This window comes from Lycium ferocissimum, chromosome 7 (assembly GCF_029784015.1).
Source record: "Lycium ferocissimum isolate CSIRO_LF1 chromosome 7, AGI_CSIRO_Lferr_CH_V1, whole genome shotgun sequence".
NCBI classification, from domain to species: domain Eukaryota; kingdom Viridiplantae; phylum Streptophyta; class Magnoliopsida; order Solanales; family Solanaceae; genus Lycium; species Lycium ferocissimum.
The window spans coordinates 3,712,955-3,731,695 of record NC_081348.1 but is presented as its reverse complement, the minus strand read 5'-3'; positions in this window follow the sequence as shown (position 1 = coordinate 3,731,695).

Sequence of the window (18,741 nt, the reverse complement as noted above, 5' to 3'; positions counted from 1 at the left end):
GGCGGCATGAGATGATACCCGGACGCGGGGAGGCTGGAGCGCGGTAAATACTATTGCTAATGTTATTGATTATCACCGCACCTGGGTCGGACTTATATAACATACGTATATGATATGATGACGAGTATGAAAGTAGCTAGCATGTATTACTTCCTTTATGATTCGGTCGATTCTGAGATTGCTCACCATTGATGCCTCATATTTTATTGACATCCTTATTATTGCTTATGCCTTACATACTCGGTACGATGTGTCTTGACGTCATTTTCTTCGACTGACATTATTCATGCCCACGCGGGTAGACGGGGAGGTGATCCGGACTCGCTGGAGCTGGCAGGTGATTAAGAAACACTCCATTTTCGGAGGTGCCACAGTTATTCTTTTGGTACATATATATGTATATAGTGCGTAGTGGGCGCGACGGGGTCTGGTCCGTCGTATATGCGATACTCTAGTAGAGGATCGTAGATGCGATGTGTGGGTAATGGTCCCATAGTTGTATGTGTATGCATGTATATTATTTTGATAATGAAGGGCTTATGTTTATAAAAGTAATTATGTTTCGAATGATGATATATTTCTATGAAATTGAGCAACTATTATGAATGAGAGCATATAGATAATGGAATGAGTGGTGTTCGGTGGTTAGCCCCGGATACCCGTCACGGCCCGTGGTTCGGGTCGTGACACTAGAGGATATGTTGAGAGCATGCGTCTTGGATTTCAAAGGTAATTGGGATGATCACTTGCCTCTCATCGAGTTTTCCTATAATACGATGATTATCATGCTAACATTGGGATGACATCGTTTGAAGCTCTGTATGGGCGAAGGTGTAGATCGCCGATTGGTTGGTTCGAAGTTGGTGAAGCGGTTGTTAGGACCAGATTTGGTTTATCGAGGCTATGAAGAAAGTCAAGTTAATACGGGGGCATTTGAAGACGGCTCGGAAGTCGCCGAAGTCTTACACGAGATGTGAGGCGAAGGAACTTAGAATTTTTAGTCGATGATTGGGTGTTCATTAAAGTCTCACCCATGAAAGGTGTTATGAGATTTGGCAAGAAAGGAAGCTCGGCCCAGATTATATTGGACCTTACGGAATTGCGAAAAGGTCGGTCTGGTAACTTTATGAACTTGAGTTGCTGCCACAAGATTTAGGTGTTGGTACATCCGTGTTTCATGTGTCCATGTTGAGGAAGTATGTAGGGGACCCGTCGTTGGTTGTTCTGTTGATACTATAACGATTAAGGATGGTTTGACTTATAAGAAGATCTCGTAGCCATTCTTGGCCGTCGGGTTCGCAAGTTGAGAACTAAGGAAGTAGTCTCGGTGAAAGTCTGTGGAGGAGTCGAAAGGTTGAGGAAGATACATGGGAAGCCGAGGAGGTTCAACTGGAAATCCAAGTACCCGTTTTGTTTGAACGGCACGCGAGAGAACTCTCGAGGTAACTTTCCATAGCCCATGTCATGTTATGTCTCGTGTTTCACGCTCGTCATGTCCCGCTCCATTAGCCTTGTCTCGTACCGGAGTATCCATGTTTTCGTATAATCGTCATTTCATGTCTCGTGTTTCGTATTATGTTTTCTTCATTCGTGTATTCAAGCCATACCCGGCCCATGTTCTTAACCATGACCCGTCGTTAGGACGAATGATCTAAGAGGAAGATATTGTAACACCTCGTATCTTTGACCTAAGCTTTGACCGTGATCTTAGGTTAGAAAAATCGGATAAAGGATGTGAGTGAAATTTTCATTCGGTTGTAATGGGGGTTTACGCCCCGTGAACGGTAGTATTTCAATATACGGTAAAGTAAAGCAAATCGTAAGCGATACCGAGTTTTACGAACATTCTTGGAATTTGACACTTGGATGTTATATTATTAAATACGGCCCGTATTTTAGTATACAACCCGTACTTCAGGAAATGTAAAACTGATACCAAGGATTTTGGGCATTACCGGAATTCGACACTTGAGGTTACATTGTTAAATCGGACCATATTTCAAAATACAGCCCGTATTTCAAAACGTATTTGGAATTTGGGAAAACTTCCTTGATGAAAGTTGTAGATATTTGAAATACCTTTCAACGGTATATTATGGGGTCAAACGGACATACGTACAAGAAGTTGTGGCCATTTTACAAGAGACGCGGTGCGATCCTTTCGGAATACGGACCGTATTTCAAAATACGGCCCGTATTTCCAAGCCTCGGCCAGCCTTTATCTTGGACGTAAGCTGTAATTTTCCCGAACACTATATATTCGTCCATATCAGTTCAAATCATTATTTTTCATTCCTTGAGCTACTAGAACGACCTCACTTACCCTCTCCCGTCATCGAGAACACCAGGTAAGCCTCTTTAATTATTCCAACTCAATTCTAACGTATACTCCTAATGATCTAAACAAGAAATCATCATTCCTAAAACTAGGGTTTTCAAGAAAACCCATCTCGAGTTCAAGAATTCAAGATTTTTGAAATCTTCTTCAAGTCTTTAATTCGGGATTTGGAGCGACTAAGGTATGTGGAATTACTATCTCGTGTGGGAACATCCATTACATTTCTTCCCAACCTCAAAATCCATAAATTATGATTTTCTAAAAACTAGAGTTTTCTATACCATGCTCATGATAACCCTAGGTCCATGTCCATGATTATATTATGTATGAATTGTTGTAATTCCATCATTAAGTTCTTAATATTTCTTTATGATTATTGACAATCCGTCCGTAATCTATGAAAACTCATATCTTGTATTCCATGGGTTCTTGCATGCATGTTTTTGAATAAGATGATTATTCCATGAATATCCTACATATCTACAAGTTTTCATGCAACTGTATTATATAATTACTTTCATGCTATGATACAAGATACATATATACTAAATACAATTTATTTCATGAAACCATATTTACAAGTTATTTCGTGAAATCATGATTACAAGACAAGTACAAGTTAATTCACGAAAGTCATGGGCTTCTTAGCCAATTATATTATGTTCATGTTTTTTGGGAGTTGCACGAATGCCGAGAAAGGCTCGAGATGCTTTGAAACTATGTAGCCACCATAGGACAAGGATCGCTCCGCCCGATTAGGATGATACCTTAATTTACCTTTGAATGGATCCATCGGGCACGATACCATCTTATACCTGCGGCAAGGTATGAGGGCTCTTGGTCGATGCGAGGACCCGGACTCCACGTACGCGTGGTGATATCACAATAATCGATTTATGAAATGCTCTCCTTATCATGTTTACGTATGTTATATATATATATATATATATATATATATATATATATATATATATATATATATATATATATATATATATATATATATATTCATACTCGTATTCGTATCCCGAGGTTTTCGGTTTCGGTTCTTATCATGTTATTCCATGTCCCGTATTTATTTTTTCGGTTGCTTTACATACCGGTACATTCGATAATGCGCGTCCTTTTATTGCCGGGGGCTTGCGTTTTGAATGCGGTACGGATTTACACGACGACGCCTCTGCTTAGTAGGATCTGCACATACCAGCTTATTGGTGAGCCCCATCTCATTCGGGATTTAGACATTGTCATTTCTTAATTAGTTTTTCATCTAAAGGTATGCTGGGGGCCTTGTCCCGGCAAGTATGTTTCCGGTCGGGATTCGCGATTAGAGGTTTCATAGACTAGTCGGCTTAGTTATGTTAGACATGCGAGGTGTTTAGTCATCTTTGGCTCGGCTACGTGTTATTTACGCATTTGTGATTTAAATAAGTATTTTCATTAAATTATTATAACATCTCATGTCTATGGCTCGTCACGTTCATGCTATATTTCCGCTCATGTATGCCTCATGATGATTCAGCAAGCCATGTGGTTCGCTCGGTCACATGCAGTAAGGCACCGAGTGCCGTGTTTCGCCCAGGCCATGGTTCCGGGCGTGACAGCTGCGTTCATGCCCGCATGTACAGGTAGACAGGCAGGCGGTCCAGCTCAGTAGGACAATCATCCAGCGGTGATCAGTGCGATCCATTTGATCCGGAGCTGCGATTTATTTTGGTATGCCCTCCTTTTGATATATATGCATATGGGTATGACGAGGCCCTGTCCCGTCCTTTCTACAACTTTGATTCCATTAGAGGTCTGTAGACAGTTATGTATAGATGACTTGTGACGTAGCCTTATCGGCTCCTATTCTTTTGTGTATAGTCCATGTAGCAGCCTAGTTGACTTGCATTGTTATCTTCAGTATATATATATGCATGATGCACAGTTCCTGATATGTTCTTTCATGAGTCAATTTAATCAAGATTGAGTTGCTTGTGGGCCCTTATTATGTAGTGTTGTCCAGGTATGAGTATAGGGGTTTTTGGTCACTAGAGATCAGGCACTCGTCGCGGCTCATCGGGTTGGGTCGTGACAGTTTATGTCAGTACATGGTAATTATTTGAGGAGGTACTAGGGTTGTGAGAAGTCTTTAGAATGATCAAAGAGTTCTCTACAAGTTTAGACTCGGCAAGGTAATTAGTGGGTATGCTTCTAGTATGATGATTCGAAGATTTAAGAAGGCTTAGGCGATGGGTTTTGGCTACAGTAGTTTCAACACCGGGTATGAAATTAACAGACGTGGAACTAGCGAAATCTGCTTGAGCAAGATTAGTTTTGATGGAATTGCTTAGAGTTCTCAGATGAAGCAAGAATTTTTTTTCTGGCAAGAGTAAGTCATGGTTTCAAGCTTGTGGAGTGTGTTTATGTGTTTCTAAGGAATCGAGTACGAAAAACGGCTTAGAAGGTGTGAAAGAAAGATTAGTGGAATCAGAATATTTTATCGGTTCAGAGTGCTATGGTTGTGTCTATATCTAAAGGAATGTGTTGTTTGGGGAAATGTTTATAGGGCCTATCGATCACATTCAGAGGTGTGGTTTTATCGAATCAGAGAATTCCAGCGAAAACAGTTCTAATATTCGGGGATCAGTTATGAGAGAAATTAGAGTATTGAAAATATGGAAATTGGGTCTTTGAGCTAAATTAAAGGAAGTTTTGACCGATAAGGTGAACGGACAGTGATTTTGGCGTACTCTTTGCCATAGAGGCTTCTGTGTGGTCATAATAATGATTCCTTGATTATCGTCAGCTTTCGAACTATCTTTCTTCGTTCGAGAACAAACAATTATTTAATTGGTATCTGTTACAACGATGGGTTGGCCTTGGTCCGCCCCTTCGAAGATTTTCCCGTAGGCGCATGTGCGCAGCCGCGAGCTGAGCTTTGCTGCTGTGACCTTGGGATATTTTGTGGGAATGCGCCGTGCCGAGGTCTCTTCCGCCAGAGCTAACTTGGGTGCGCAGGTGCGCAATTTGCTGAGCAGAATATGGTTTTTTTAGTGTCTTCTTCCTTAAGTCTTTCATTTTAAAACCCTTAAGTTGAGAGCAATTTTGGAGGCGAATTGAAGGCAATTCAAGGAAGAATCAGTGGATAAGTCTCCTAACTCTATTTTATGATTATTTTCATAGTTAGAATCAAAATCCCAAGCTTAAAATGTTGATTTTAAGAGAAATATTGAAGGGTTTTGGAACCCAACCTAAGAATTGGAAGTTTTAGAAATTGAGCATGAATTAATGATTATTATTGTATATTTTCATTTTAGGGTTATATCGAGTATGAGGAACATTATTCTAGGCTCAATTTACTGTTTTGCCCTTCGGGTTTGGAATCCTAATTTTAGGGCTTAGTTTGGGAATTTTGGATTATGTAGCAATATGGGTGTTGTTGGATTCGTGTTCTAACGTATAATCCATAATTGATTAGACTTTGTTCATTTGGAGACTATGCAGCAGCGGGCTTCGTGATTCGAGATTCAAAAATTCCAGGCATGTTGAGACCTTGAACATTTTCTTGAATGTGTATATTGGCTAAAATAAACCTAATAAGATGAAATTGGGTAAATTAAAGGGGGTTTCGATATTCGTGAGGTAACGAGCACCAGTATTGGATACAGGTCATCATGTATGGATATTTGTGCATTTTCAATTGTATAGTTGGTCTGAATGGCATGCTTTGGGCACTAGCTGATAGAATAGTATGATCCTTTGGATCTGTGATTGGGGTCCGATGCCCATACATATGTCTCTTATTGTTATTGCTTGTCTTGTATATCTGTATGCATATCACTCATCTATCTTCGTTAAAGTAAAAAAAGCAGTAAAAAAATGGTGAAGCCTTTATGATATCGTCAACATGAGGATAGATTCCGTGCTTATATGTTTGTTCTTGACGTGATGTGTGCCATATTCATGCGTTATATGTATTCATGCATACGATTTGAGGATATGATTGTGAGTCCGATGTGATCTTGTTCCGGATGAGTGATGATGCTTTTAGGGGGTTGCGTTGACAAACGGGTCCGGTCGGCTAAGTGACAGGTACCTGAGATATGATATGTGGAAACCATGATCCAAGGTTGCTACCGGAGAGGTCCATGATCCGATGATTTTTTGGAGCGGTGACATATAGGCCTCATGAGCCCCCCATGGGTCACGATTCCTTAATATTCGAATATGTGTATATCGGGAAGTGGAAACAAAGGCCTTGCATTGTATTTGCATCTCATTCATCTTATCTTATGTTATTGTTGTGATTGTTGGTATTTGACTTGCATTTTCTTGGATTCTATATGTTATTGGAGCTTAATCGTTAAAGTATGGTTATCTTGTATTTTGGACTAATGGCGGACAAGTATGTTTGTGGTATCGTAACAAACCCTCGTCACCGTTAGAAAGAGTCGGTCAACAATGCTGCTGAGTACCCGTTGTATTTGTACTCCCACTACACTTGTTGCACCTTTTTGTGTGCAGGCTCGTTTCCTAGCGCCAGTGGAGCTCGCGACTACCAGGCTACCCGCTAGAACCTTACTTGAGAGATTCGGGTGAGCATATTGGACTCTAGATGGCTCCAGACTCCTTCTTACCATTACTTGTTGTCTCTTTCAGTTAAGACAGTTTTCTTTATATATTCAGGCTATTTTATTACTATTAGTAGTCCTTGTATTATGGTGACATCAGGTTTTGGGGATTGATGTAATAACTTCTAAGTATTTTATCTAAGGATGACTTAACACTTGATATTGACTTGTATGATTTATTTTCGCATTTTAGTATTTTCGTTTATTTTGGGTTGTTAATGGTTTGTGTTGGCTTACTACGGTGGGACTAGTACCATCATGACTTGGTAATTTGGGTCGTGACATGAAGCTCAATTAATTAGTAGTAGTAAGCTTTGAATCTCCTATTGGGTTAATGATTTGATTATGGGAAAACTAAGATTTATGCCAAATTTGGGTTTTTGTTTTGAATGGTGAAATTGATCAATAATTGAGCTAATTAGCAATTGGACAGTAGAAGTGAACTTCTAGAATGTTAGGTTACCAATTCCACCCTTGAAATACCCGTTTGTGGGTCCGATTTTCCTATTTTCTTAGTTGATTTTCGGTTCGAACGAATGTATAGCAATATGGGTACCGTTGTTCCCCGTTTCTAACTTAGATTTTGGTATTGGCTAGACTTTGAGTATTCAGAGGCTCTTTGGAAGGGCAAGGCTCATATTTGTTGTTCCACACCCATTTCGACGGCTATGTGTAGCTTACCTTTCGGTTAAACTCCAATTAGTGAAGCATATGTAGAAGTTAGTTATTAATGGAGAAATTATGTTAAGCCTTCGGGTATGAAGTTGGGAAGAATATTCTTAGGCTGGTATTGTTGATGACTTCGTGGGCTTGTCGCCTTGTTATTGTGATTTGATCTGTCGTCATGTGTGTGGTGTTGGGCTTATTGCCCGTTTACTATGTTGTTTTTGTAATGCATTCATCTCTCACCTATATTGTCACTTATCGTCAATAAAGGAAAGAACAATGATTTAGGCTTGGTATTCTGATGTGTGCTCATGTAGAGGCACGAATGAGATTTGATTATGATGTACACTTGATATTGACATCATGCATACGCATTCATCATGATTCATTGATATGAACTGTGATTTGATATTAATAATGATAAGTGAGAAAGTGAAACATCCGAGGTTTCTTATTGTGGTTTTTGCTACGTGTATATTTCATATGGCATCTCTTGCATATATTATTTGATATTAGCTATGTGGTCCAAAGGGAAATTGTTCCGGACATGGCATTGCACAGATTTGGGGATACGCTTGTATTGGTAGTTGATTTACGAATATTGTTATGGTTATTCATCCCCATGATCACATATGAATTCGACATTCATGCATGCATTTCATCCTGCATTTCTCATGGTAATGTCATGTGGTCCCAACGGATAAATTGATGGAAAATGATTATGAAAACGTATGATGAGAAAGTGAAAGATGAAAGTCACCTCTGGGCTATGTGGAGTGGCTATTATTATGGAAGTCACCTCTTGGTTGTGTGCGGAGTGGCTAGTATTATGGAAGTCACCTCTGAGATGTGTGGAGTAACTGGTACTCGAACTTCGCGGGTCCCCCATGGGTCATGACTATCGAGACGTGGAGGCTTTTCGTCCGTAGCATATGTGTACAGTATGAGATAGTTGACTAGTGCATTGCATTGCATCGCGCCCGCATTCATATTACCTCAACTCATATCACTGATTTTGGTTGTTGCATTTATGGATTGCATGGTACATTTCTGCATTGATTCCTTGGTTGATGATTCATTTGAGATGTTGTGTGCTTGTTAATTACTTATCTAGGCACTTGATGGATTAGAGGACTAGAGGTTTCTGCCTAGGCTATGACTGTAGACTACTGAGATCTATTGTGGTTCATTTTACTACAAGTCTTACATGAATGTGCTTAGTGACTATATTTGACTGCTTACATGCCTATATGTGAACTAATTGTTGTCGGCCTATGATGCCTACCAGTACTTGTTGTTTGTACTGATGCTACCTTGCTGCATTCTTTTCTGTATACAGAGTCTGTTACAAATTCCACATCAGGCCCTCGTGAGTGAGTTTCCCGAGGCAGTTAGTTTGAGTTTCCACTGTGAGCCATGTTCCGATTCGCTACTAGGAAAACTCTTCTATCATGATATTTGTCCCTTGTATTTGAGACAGTATTGTTCAGACTTGATGTATATTTACTATTCAGACTTATGCACTTACTTAGTAGCTCTTGTACGGCGACTTGACCAGATTCCTCGGGTAGTTGTTGTAGTGTTTATTCCGCACTTAGTTACTTATATACATGATTTTGAGACTGCTTATTTTATTAAATCTTCCGCATGATAATTCTTATAATTGGTAGCGAAATGGAAGGGTTCTCCCACCAAGAGGGTTTGTGTGGTGCTCGCTCGACCCACGAGTTGGGTTGTGACAGTTTAACTATTGCCACAATTTCTTATATCTTGAAGCAAAAATATTTATTTGGCCACAACATTTTGTTTCAAATGTTTTATTATGGCTAAAAGATTAACTAGTGCTACAGTAAGTTTCAACTCGTGGCAAAAATTAATAATTAGCTACGAAACTTTTTTATAGCAATAAAGTTGTAGCTATTTAGGTAATTACTGCCACGATTATTAGTTATTATAGCAAAAATGAGGAATTAGCTTTGTTAATTTGATTTCGTGGCTAACAAATTTCACGAATTTGTAGGTTGCCACGGGATTCAATATTTTGTGGCTATTATTAAGTACTAGCCATAATTTTTGAATTAATAGTTAAGATTTTGTAGCTATAGATGCCTTATGTTATAGTGCCTCCTCCCACAGGATTTGGGCATAGAGAATCCAGTATATTTTTCAAGTAGCCTCAGTCATTTGCATCATCTCTTTCTCAGATAGGGTAATTGCCATTTATCATTGTTGATTACCTCCTCCTCTCTTCTTCCATCTGTTGAAAAGAGGTAATGCACTGTCTTCTCTGATCAAGAGCCAAATTTGCTAGATAATCAACAATTTTGTTCCCTTCCTTTAGAGTATGAGATAGCATGACCCTCATGCTGCCCATATGCTCCCATATCTCCTCTATTAAGGTCACTATCTGACAGGGCACCTCCTAGGTTTTCTGAATCACCTTCTTCAATAATGGAGAGTTTGTCTCTATAATCACCTAAGTCATTTATGCCTCTCTCAAATATCTTAAAACCTGAAGGATAGTCAAGGCTTCAACTTGTGTATTGGTGCTAAGTGCATCTTCCATTTCCTCTGGCTTTGCCTGTACAAGATCTTCTCTATCATTCCTAACACAAAATTTCAAGAGCTTCTTCCCTGGTTTCCCCTTGACGCACCATTTGTATTGCATTTGAGCCATCCCTCTTCAGGAATTTCCATGAACATGTTTGATCTTCACTTTAGAAGTATAAACTTGTATAACTATTACCAGATCATTCCATTTATATGGTGCATACATAAAGTTTCTTCTTCTAATCTTTATGAATTAAACAATGGTATGCATAATCAGGTATACAAGCTTAGCGTGAGACTTCTTTCCTCCATGTTTAATTGCATTCTTCCGCTTTCATAATTCTCATATAATGATTGCTCGGATGCCTCTAAAGATGGATCTTACATGGGGATTCACTGCAGCATCCCACCATAGATTAATAACTTGAGTTATCTGCAATCCTTGAATGTTTAAACCCACTGGTCTACTAAATTGATTCTATATAAATTGAGTTGTTGGTGCTTTCAGAAAAACAAGTGTGAAGTTTTCAATTCCTGGGGATTGGCAACAATAACATTTAGAGGGAAACTGAAAACCCTATTTCTTCCCCATATCATCTAAAGGGACTTTAAATTTTCAGAATCTTCACAGGAAGAAAGATATTTTAATAGGAAGCCCTTTTATCCACATGTTGTTGTATAGAAGACTAGTCTCCTTTCTCTACCTCACAAGTTGATAAGTAGAGCCAACTATGAACTTTCCTCTAGCTTCCAACTCCCAATAAGGTTTATCATGCCTATCTTGATCAACTGTAGGTGAAGCAATGATGTGCCGTGGAATTATGGCACATTTGATGCTTTTTAACGGCGAGTTTTACATGTTTTTAAGTAAGTTTGTGTCGTTTTAATGTGTTCTTGCCATGTTTCAGGTGTTTATGACGAAAGACGGGAAAATTACGTGAAAAGAGCACAAAAAATGTAAAAAAAAAAGAGAAGTTCAACTGAAGGAAAAGATTCACGGCACAAAAAACGGACCGTAGATCATTCTAATGATCTACGGCCCATCAATCACAGTGTGAAACCATTACAGTGTGTATCTCAGCATGAGCTACATTTACGGCAGAACTTTACGGACCATAGATCATTCTACGGCCTGTTAAATCACAACGTCAAACTATTACAGCATGCTTCCCAACGCGACTCAAATCTACGGCAAACATTCACAGACCGTAATCAATTCACGATCCGTCAAAGACAGCATAGAAGTTCAGAAGGATTTCAGTTTTACGGTGCGAAGTAGTAAATTGACGCACCGTAAATCATTTTACGGTCTGTAGGTTGGTTCGTCGGGGCAGTTTTATCAAGTTATTTTCACGACTTGGACCATTATAAATAGTTAAATTATGGCTTTTGGGGACCATTCTTGGTCAGACTTTTGTCTATTTGTTCAAGGGTATTATTTTGAAGCATTTGAGGAGAAGATTCCATTTTGTCATCTTCTTTCTTTCCATTTTAAGATTTAATGATGCTTTTAATGCTTTGTTTTGTATTAAAGACTATGAGTAGCTAAGTTTTAATACTAAGGTTGTGGACCCAATGATGGGTGTTATGTGATATGGGTGTTTAACATTTATATATATATAATGGGTTGTTGGTTTTTACTTATTTCTTATTCTTTAAAGTTGGTCGATGGTTGCAAACATTAACTTAAGCCATAAATCATTTCTCTACTTGGGAAGGTGAGTTGGGGTTCGGTAGGAATGAGTAACAAGAACTCAGGGCATTAACCCTCGTTTAATAAACTCACCTAGGAGTAAAAAGAATTTACTTGGCACAAATTAATCATTCTTAATTTCAACTCTTTTACATTTGGAAAAATTATAAAGAGCAAATACTTTCTAACTATTGGGAAATATTAGAAATTCATGTAGAGATTAAGTGCATACCATAAAACAATCCATTAGAAATACATCACATTAACACCTATAGCATTACATCTCATCTAACGGGGACACAACCTTAGTTTCTTTACCAAATGAATTACCTTCTAATCAAAATAGCTAGTAGAAATATAAACTCTCTTTACAAACTTACTGGAATACGAATTAAGACAAAAGTTAAGTAACACACTACGATAGTAACCTTTTCACACTCTATTCCTTGTGGGATACGACCGCACCCTAGTTGAGTTACTATATTTGAAAACATCCGCTTTATGTTGTTTGTTAGGTGTAATTTGAGCATATCAAGTAGTGCTAAGAATATGGTCCACAATTTCAGCAGGAATTAGATCCCTTAGCATAGCTTCATTCCATCTCCCTGCTTCCACAACCTCATGTACTTGTATCATTGTTCTATCACAATCAAAGCCAGTACCAGTAACATGATACAGTGCACCTAGTTCAGTCCAGTTGTCTAACCAAAAAAGTGAGATTGCCCTTGTTTTTGTTGCCACCAAATCTCATGCTCTATGTGGTCTCTAATTTGAAGCATCTTCTTCCAAACATAGGTACCCCAATTCCATCCTATAATAATAACATGTTCCTTCTTCAGGTATTTATTGCTTAGGAGCATTCTCCATAGGGATTGATTTTTTCTGAAGCCTGCTATAGTTTAGCAAAAAGGGCTTTGGATAAATCTTGAAGACTTCTGAACCCTAAACCTCTTTCATCATATGGATGACACAACACAGTCTAGGAAGTCCAATGTTTACCGAAAATTCCTACTGAGTTGCTCTAGAATTTTTTACAAACATCCTGTGTAGGTTAGCTAAAACCTAGCAAGAGGGTCACATGATGACAATAACTGAATGAGAATACTTTGTAGGACACAGTTTATCAAGGCGATTCTGCCTCCAATAGAAAGCAATTTGCCAGTCCAAGAAAATAGCTTATTACTTACCTTGTCGGTGATCTCTTTGTAATGCTCAATCTTCCTTCTGTTGTAATAAATTGGCACCCCTAGGTATGTAGGAGTGATTTTTTTTCTTAGGATTCTTGTAACGTGTTGTTCACAAGTGCCACGGCCCCTTCTGAAGCTTTCTCATGCATATAAACTGCACTATTTGCCTTATTGATCCTCTGTCCACTGACCTTTTTACACTTAGTCAAAGTCTTCATTATCATTTTTAAAGAGTAATCATCTACCGAGGTAAAAATGATTGTATCATCTGGATATGCTAGGTGGTTGATAGATGGACTCTATTTTGGCATTCCAAATCCTTTAAACTTCCTATCTTTATGAAGAGCATTTATAGATCCGGCCATGCATTCCGCAGCTAGAATACATAAGATTGGTGAGAGAGTATCACCATGCGTCACCCCCCTTGTAGATTTAAAGAAACCATTAGACTTCCCATTAATAAGAATGGAATTCCAATTATTAGAAATAATCATGTACACCATATCAATCAACATGTCTCCAAAACCCATCTTCTCCAACACTTTAGTCAGAAAAAGCCAAGAAACTCTGTCATAGGCTTTACCCATATCAAACTTGATCACCACATTAGCTGGTTTTCCCATAATTCTAATATCATGTACAATTTCCTGTACCGGTAGGATATTTTCCGCAATACTTCCGCCTTTGACAAAACCAGGACACGGGGGGGAAGCGCAAAATCAAAAGGCGAAAGTAAATGAACAAGCCTCTCATGAATATTTCTTGAAAAGATCTTACTTGTGAAGTAAAGTCATAATCTCCTTCTTCTTTGGAATTAGCATCAGATTAGTGTAAGCAATGTATCTAGGTAGATCATGGTCACAGAAAAAAGATTTCCCTATTTGCACCAAGTCTTTAGCTATTATTTCTCAAGCACATTGAAAGAACTTTCATGTGAATCCATCTGGCCCCTCTGCACTGTCTACATTGAGCCAAAAAAATTGCTATTTTCACCTCTTTTGCCTCTGGAATTTCATGAATCAACTGATTTTGTTTTGCAGAGATCATTTATGGAATATGCTTCAATATCTCAAAGTCAGTTGGTATGGATGAGAATTGATATATAAAATCTGATTGCCTCCTGAATGATATCTTCTTCCTGCTCAAGCCAATTCCATTAGAATCCTGGATCTTCCTTATCTGAAATTTCTTTCTCTTCCCTGTTACATGAGTATGAAAAAACTTGGTATTTCTATCTCTATCTTTGAACCACTGTATCCCGTCTTTTTGTTTCCAAAGGTTTTCTTCCACTACATAAATCACGAGCTCGCTTTTGGACCTTTTGTAACCACGCTCCCCCCCCCCCCCCCCCCCACGTGCTTTTGAAGGATGTTGTTCAAATTCCATCTCATGCACCTTAACCACCTCCTCCAATGTAGCAATTTGCTTGAAGATATCTCCATATGTGTCCTTTGCTCTATTTAGCCAAGGCCTTACTGACTTGCTTCATTTTATTATGCACTTTGAAGAAAGGATCTGACCCAAATCCTTCCTAATTTTGCTTCACAACTTCGAAGGAGGTAGCATGTTCCACCTAGAAATTGAGAGAAAGATTTCTTAATGTTTCTACTGTCATCCTTATAATTAATTAGGAGAGAGGCATGGTCAGATCTTTGTTTAATGAGATGCTCAACTTCCAGATCAGGAAATTTGTTCATTAGGGATTGATTCGCTAAACATCTTTCCAATCTTTTGAAAACAGAAACCTCATCTGATCTTCTATTCCACCAAGTAAATAAACTTCCACTTGCCACTGAAGTTAAGATCTGATAATAAGCATACATTCAAGCAATACAAGAAATCTTCAGATCTACAAATGACACAGGCAATCCACCAAACTTCTTAGCTTCACCAAAAATCACATTAAAATCACCTCCCACCAGCCAAGGAGTTTGTGTCACATCCCAAATCTGAATGGGACGGATTATGCTCTATATGCAACTACTATGAATTGTAACAGATTGTATGTCATAACTTGAGATACAAAAGGGAGACATAATGATTTCCGTACATATGTGACTGAATACATTAAACCCACATACACAGTCTATGAAGCCTCTACAAGTACTTATCACTTGAAAACTAATACAAGTGCTGGGACAGGGCCCCGAGCTACCCATAATCCCTAACATCAATGAAGAAACCTAGACTCGACTCAGCCTCATGTGGAATTAGAGCGTATTACCTTTTCGCTGAACATTTTATTGTTCTCCATCTTTACTATCAAGATGTCCGCCAACTTGTAAATTTGAACCGCAATGTGAAAAGAAAAACAAATGCGGCGCTGACTAAGTAGATCGGTCTGTAAAAGATTGTACCAAGTACGTAAAGGTGACATGGAACATATGTAAAGACATCAATCTAAAGAGGATAAGAAACAACACAAGACATCCGAATATTTAAGCAAGCATGAAATACAGAATATCATGCATATGCATATGTGATTTGTATATCTCTGTACATTTGAAAATGCCTCTGAGGGCGTATGATATGCATGCTTCCTTTCAAAAAATCATATACATATATCATAACTGTTAGTGTTAAGGAACGTACAGCCCGATCCATAAATGTCAGTGCTGTGAAACGTACAGCCCGATCCATATATCATATCATCCCGCATCCGGGGTAGCATCATAATCTGCCCACTGCAGTAGTGTGCACATCTACGTGCCTTCCTGGCTGACTATAGCATGGCGTGGTGTGAGAAAATAGTTGTACATATATATAAATGCATGAAGGACTCATAAAGATGACATCTGAGCCTTTCGGAGTGACGTAGAGCTCGTAGCCTCGAATATCACTATAGATCTAATATCATCAACATCTATTACCTCTACTGGATCAATGATCATGAGATCAATTCAAAGAATCATAAACATGAAACAAGATCATTATCAGGAGTCCAAAGAAATATAAGCTTTCTAAGAATGGAATCATTATGGATAAAGCTTGTTCATTCGTTTCGTTCTTTTCATAAGATTCATGCGAGGAGAAAGAAAGGACAGCCCTTAACATACTTTCGCTCTTATGATAGAGCTAATGCCCTTCAGGAACATATGACCCCATAATAATAAGAGTCTAATCACTTACGAGGAGTTGATAAATAACATCTCATGGAGGGAATAAATATGAAGAAGTAGAAGACTTGTGACGCTTCATTCTTTGGAACTCATCTAAACAGAGAAACATATGATAGTACTTCACATCGGAGAAGATAAATACGATCTAGACTTACGCAGTTACAGTTCCACAGACCTTATTATGATACTTTTAGAAACCATCCTCCAATCTTGCGGTCCATCCTATTTTGGAAAGACTGTGGTCGACTACATCAATGCGATTTATCTTAAGCTCATACCTTCAAAATGTGGGAATCAACGACTTACGACAATAACATTCTTCTTACATTATGTTTCACAACCCCTTATCGATCATCTAGAAACTATCGACATTATGTCCATCTTAGACAAGATCTATAATCCCTTTAGCCTACTTCGCGACTTATCAATATCAATCCATTTAAGGGAGAGACTCTAATACTTCAAGGAGAACTTAGTGACTTGAACTAGGGAGTAATATGCTCGAATGATAAACTAGATCATAAACATGACGTATTTCCTAATTTAACTTACGGAGTTTATGACATGGAGTTAATGTACTTCCAAAAACTTTAGAACTCTTCAACGATACCTCTTGAACCTCATACGTATAACTTAAACTTCCATAAACCTTATGACTCGTCAACGATAGGCCAAAACTAATCATTTGATTCATCTTACTTTCAAATCAACATCCCATCAACTGCCACTATAAACTGGCAATACAACTCGTCCTGCATATCAATCTATTCCCCATTAATGCTCTTTAGGAGCTATCAACAATGTTCACCTTAAATGATCCCTTTATACCCAATTCTGACCATAAAGAACTATCAACACCATTTATCTTGTCTAAAATCCTATAATTCCCTCAACCATACTTTAAAAACCATCAACATTATTCTACCTAATCACATTGTCATAACTTATCTTAAGGGACTCTTAACGACCCAACAACGGTGACCTGAGTATCATCAATCATGATTCATCTTATGCTACCCTTTATAACCACTTAACCATTACATTTAATTACTAGCCATAAATGGTGGCGTTCTTTTTAGCCAACACCCCTCATCGCACCTATTAATACAACTTCTAGCTAACAACATGTTTTATATCATAATCTATAATCAATCAACAATCTCATGAAAGTTAACCATACAATTCACCTTAAGCAGCATTTTTTTATCTGTTTATGATCCTTAGGAGATTCCACATGACTGGTCTTATTTAACTCTCTACACTTCAATAATGACCACTAGAACTACTAATATCCATCCATCCTACGCTACGTTCTATAGCTCCTTTTAATGACATTCTAGGAACTCTCAACACCCCTGGTCTTAAACGTGTTCTATGCCCCTTTTTGGATGATGTCTTGGAAACTCAACTTTGGGAGAGGGCCATTGGAGTGGATTATCGATATCAAAACATATGACATATTCTAATTCAGCTTATGGGACGTATAACGTGGAAACGATATGCTTTCTTTTGTAACTCTAGACTTTATAATACATATAAGAGAACACCAACGAGATCTGCAAGCTATCAATATCATCCCATCTAAGGGGAAACTCTACATCCATTATGATAACTCGGAATTCGAATTCTAAAAGCAATACGCTTGAGTGCCAACTGATTATGGACATATAACATTTCTTAAGAAACTCATAAGACTTATAACATGGAATCAATACATTATAATCTCTAGACTTCATGGTCGTATAAGCAACAATTAACACACGTTGTGCCGTAGTGGCGAGTCAAGGAATAGCCTCACGTACCTTTACTTTCGATCCATCAATGATAGCAATAGAACCAGCTCATTTTGCACTTAAACTACAACAAGGAAAACAAGACTAGTATCAACAAGAGGAACACGCCAATTAGCTTATATGCGACAAGCTCATTCTACAAATGTTTTTACGGTGTTTGTCCAAGCCTATCTCCTTTCTAATCCTTGAAACACTCTTACTAACATGTGAACACAAGTCCAATAACACTTTCAACACCTGCATACAATAAGGACAGTCCCAACATGCTATACAACACAACTAGCAACTCATTACATCAATCAACCTTCAACTTACCAACTAGTAGCAACTAAGCATATTTAAATCCTTAACTAACTCATCTCCAACATGCTAATATTTCCAGCACCTAAGTATAACAAGAACTGCCCCTTCACATGCCCCATAACACCTAACATATCAACACCAACTTCCTACACGTTCAGTTCCTCAACACACCAACCAGCCCCTAAACAACATACTAAGCAATCAAGAAACGACAAGCTTGTTCTACGATAAATCGGACAGCATCTCCCCTATTTCTTTTGCATTCCTCAAATTCAAAATAACAATAACAACCAACAATAGCCAAAAACTATATATCCAAAAAGTAAAATAACAACAAGAATAGCCCCAAAACTACATAACAAGCCCAACAACTCATCCATATCATTCAGCCATCAACCCACGAACTTGTAACAACTAAAATACCTCTAAAACTTAAACTAACTTATACATATGAAGAAGAATGAAGGACTTACCTT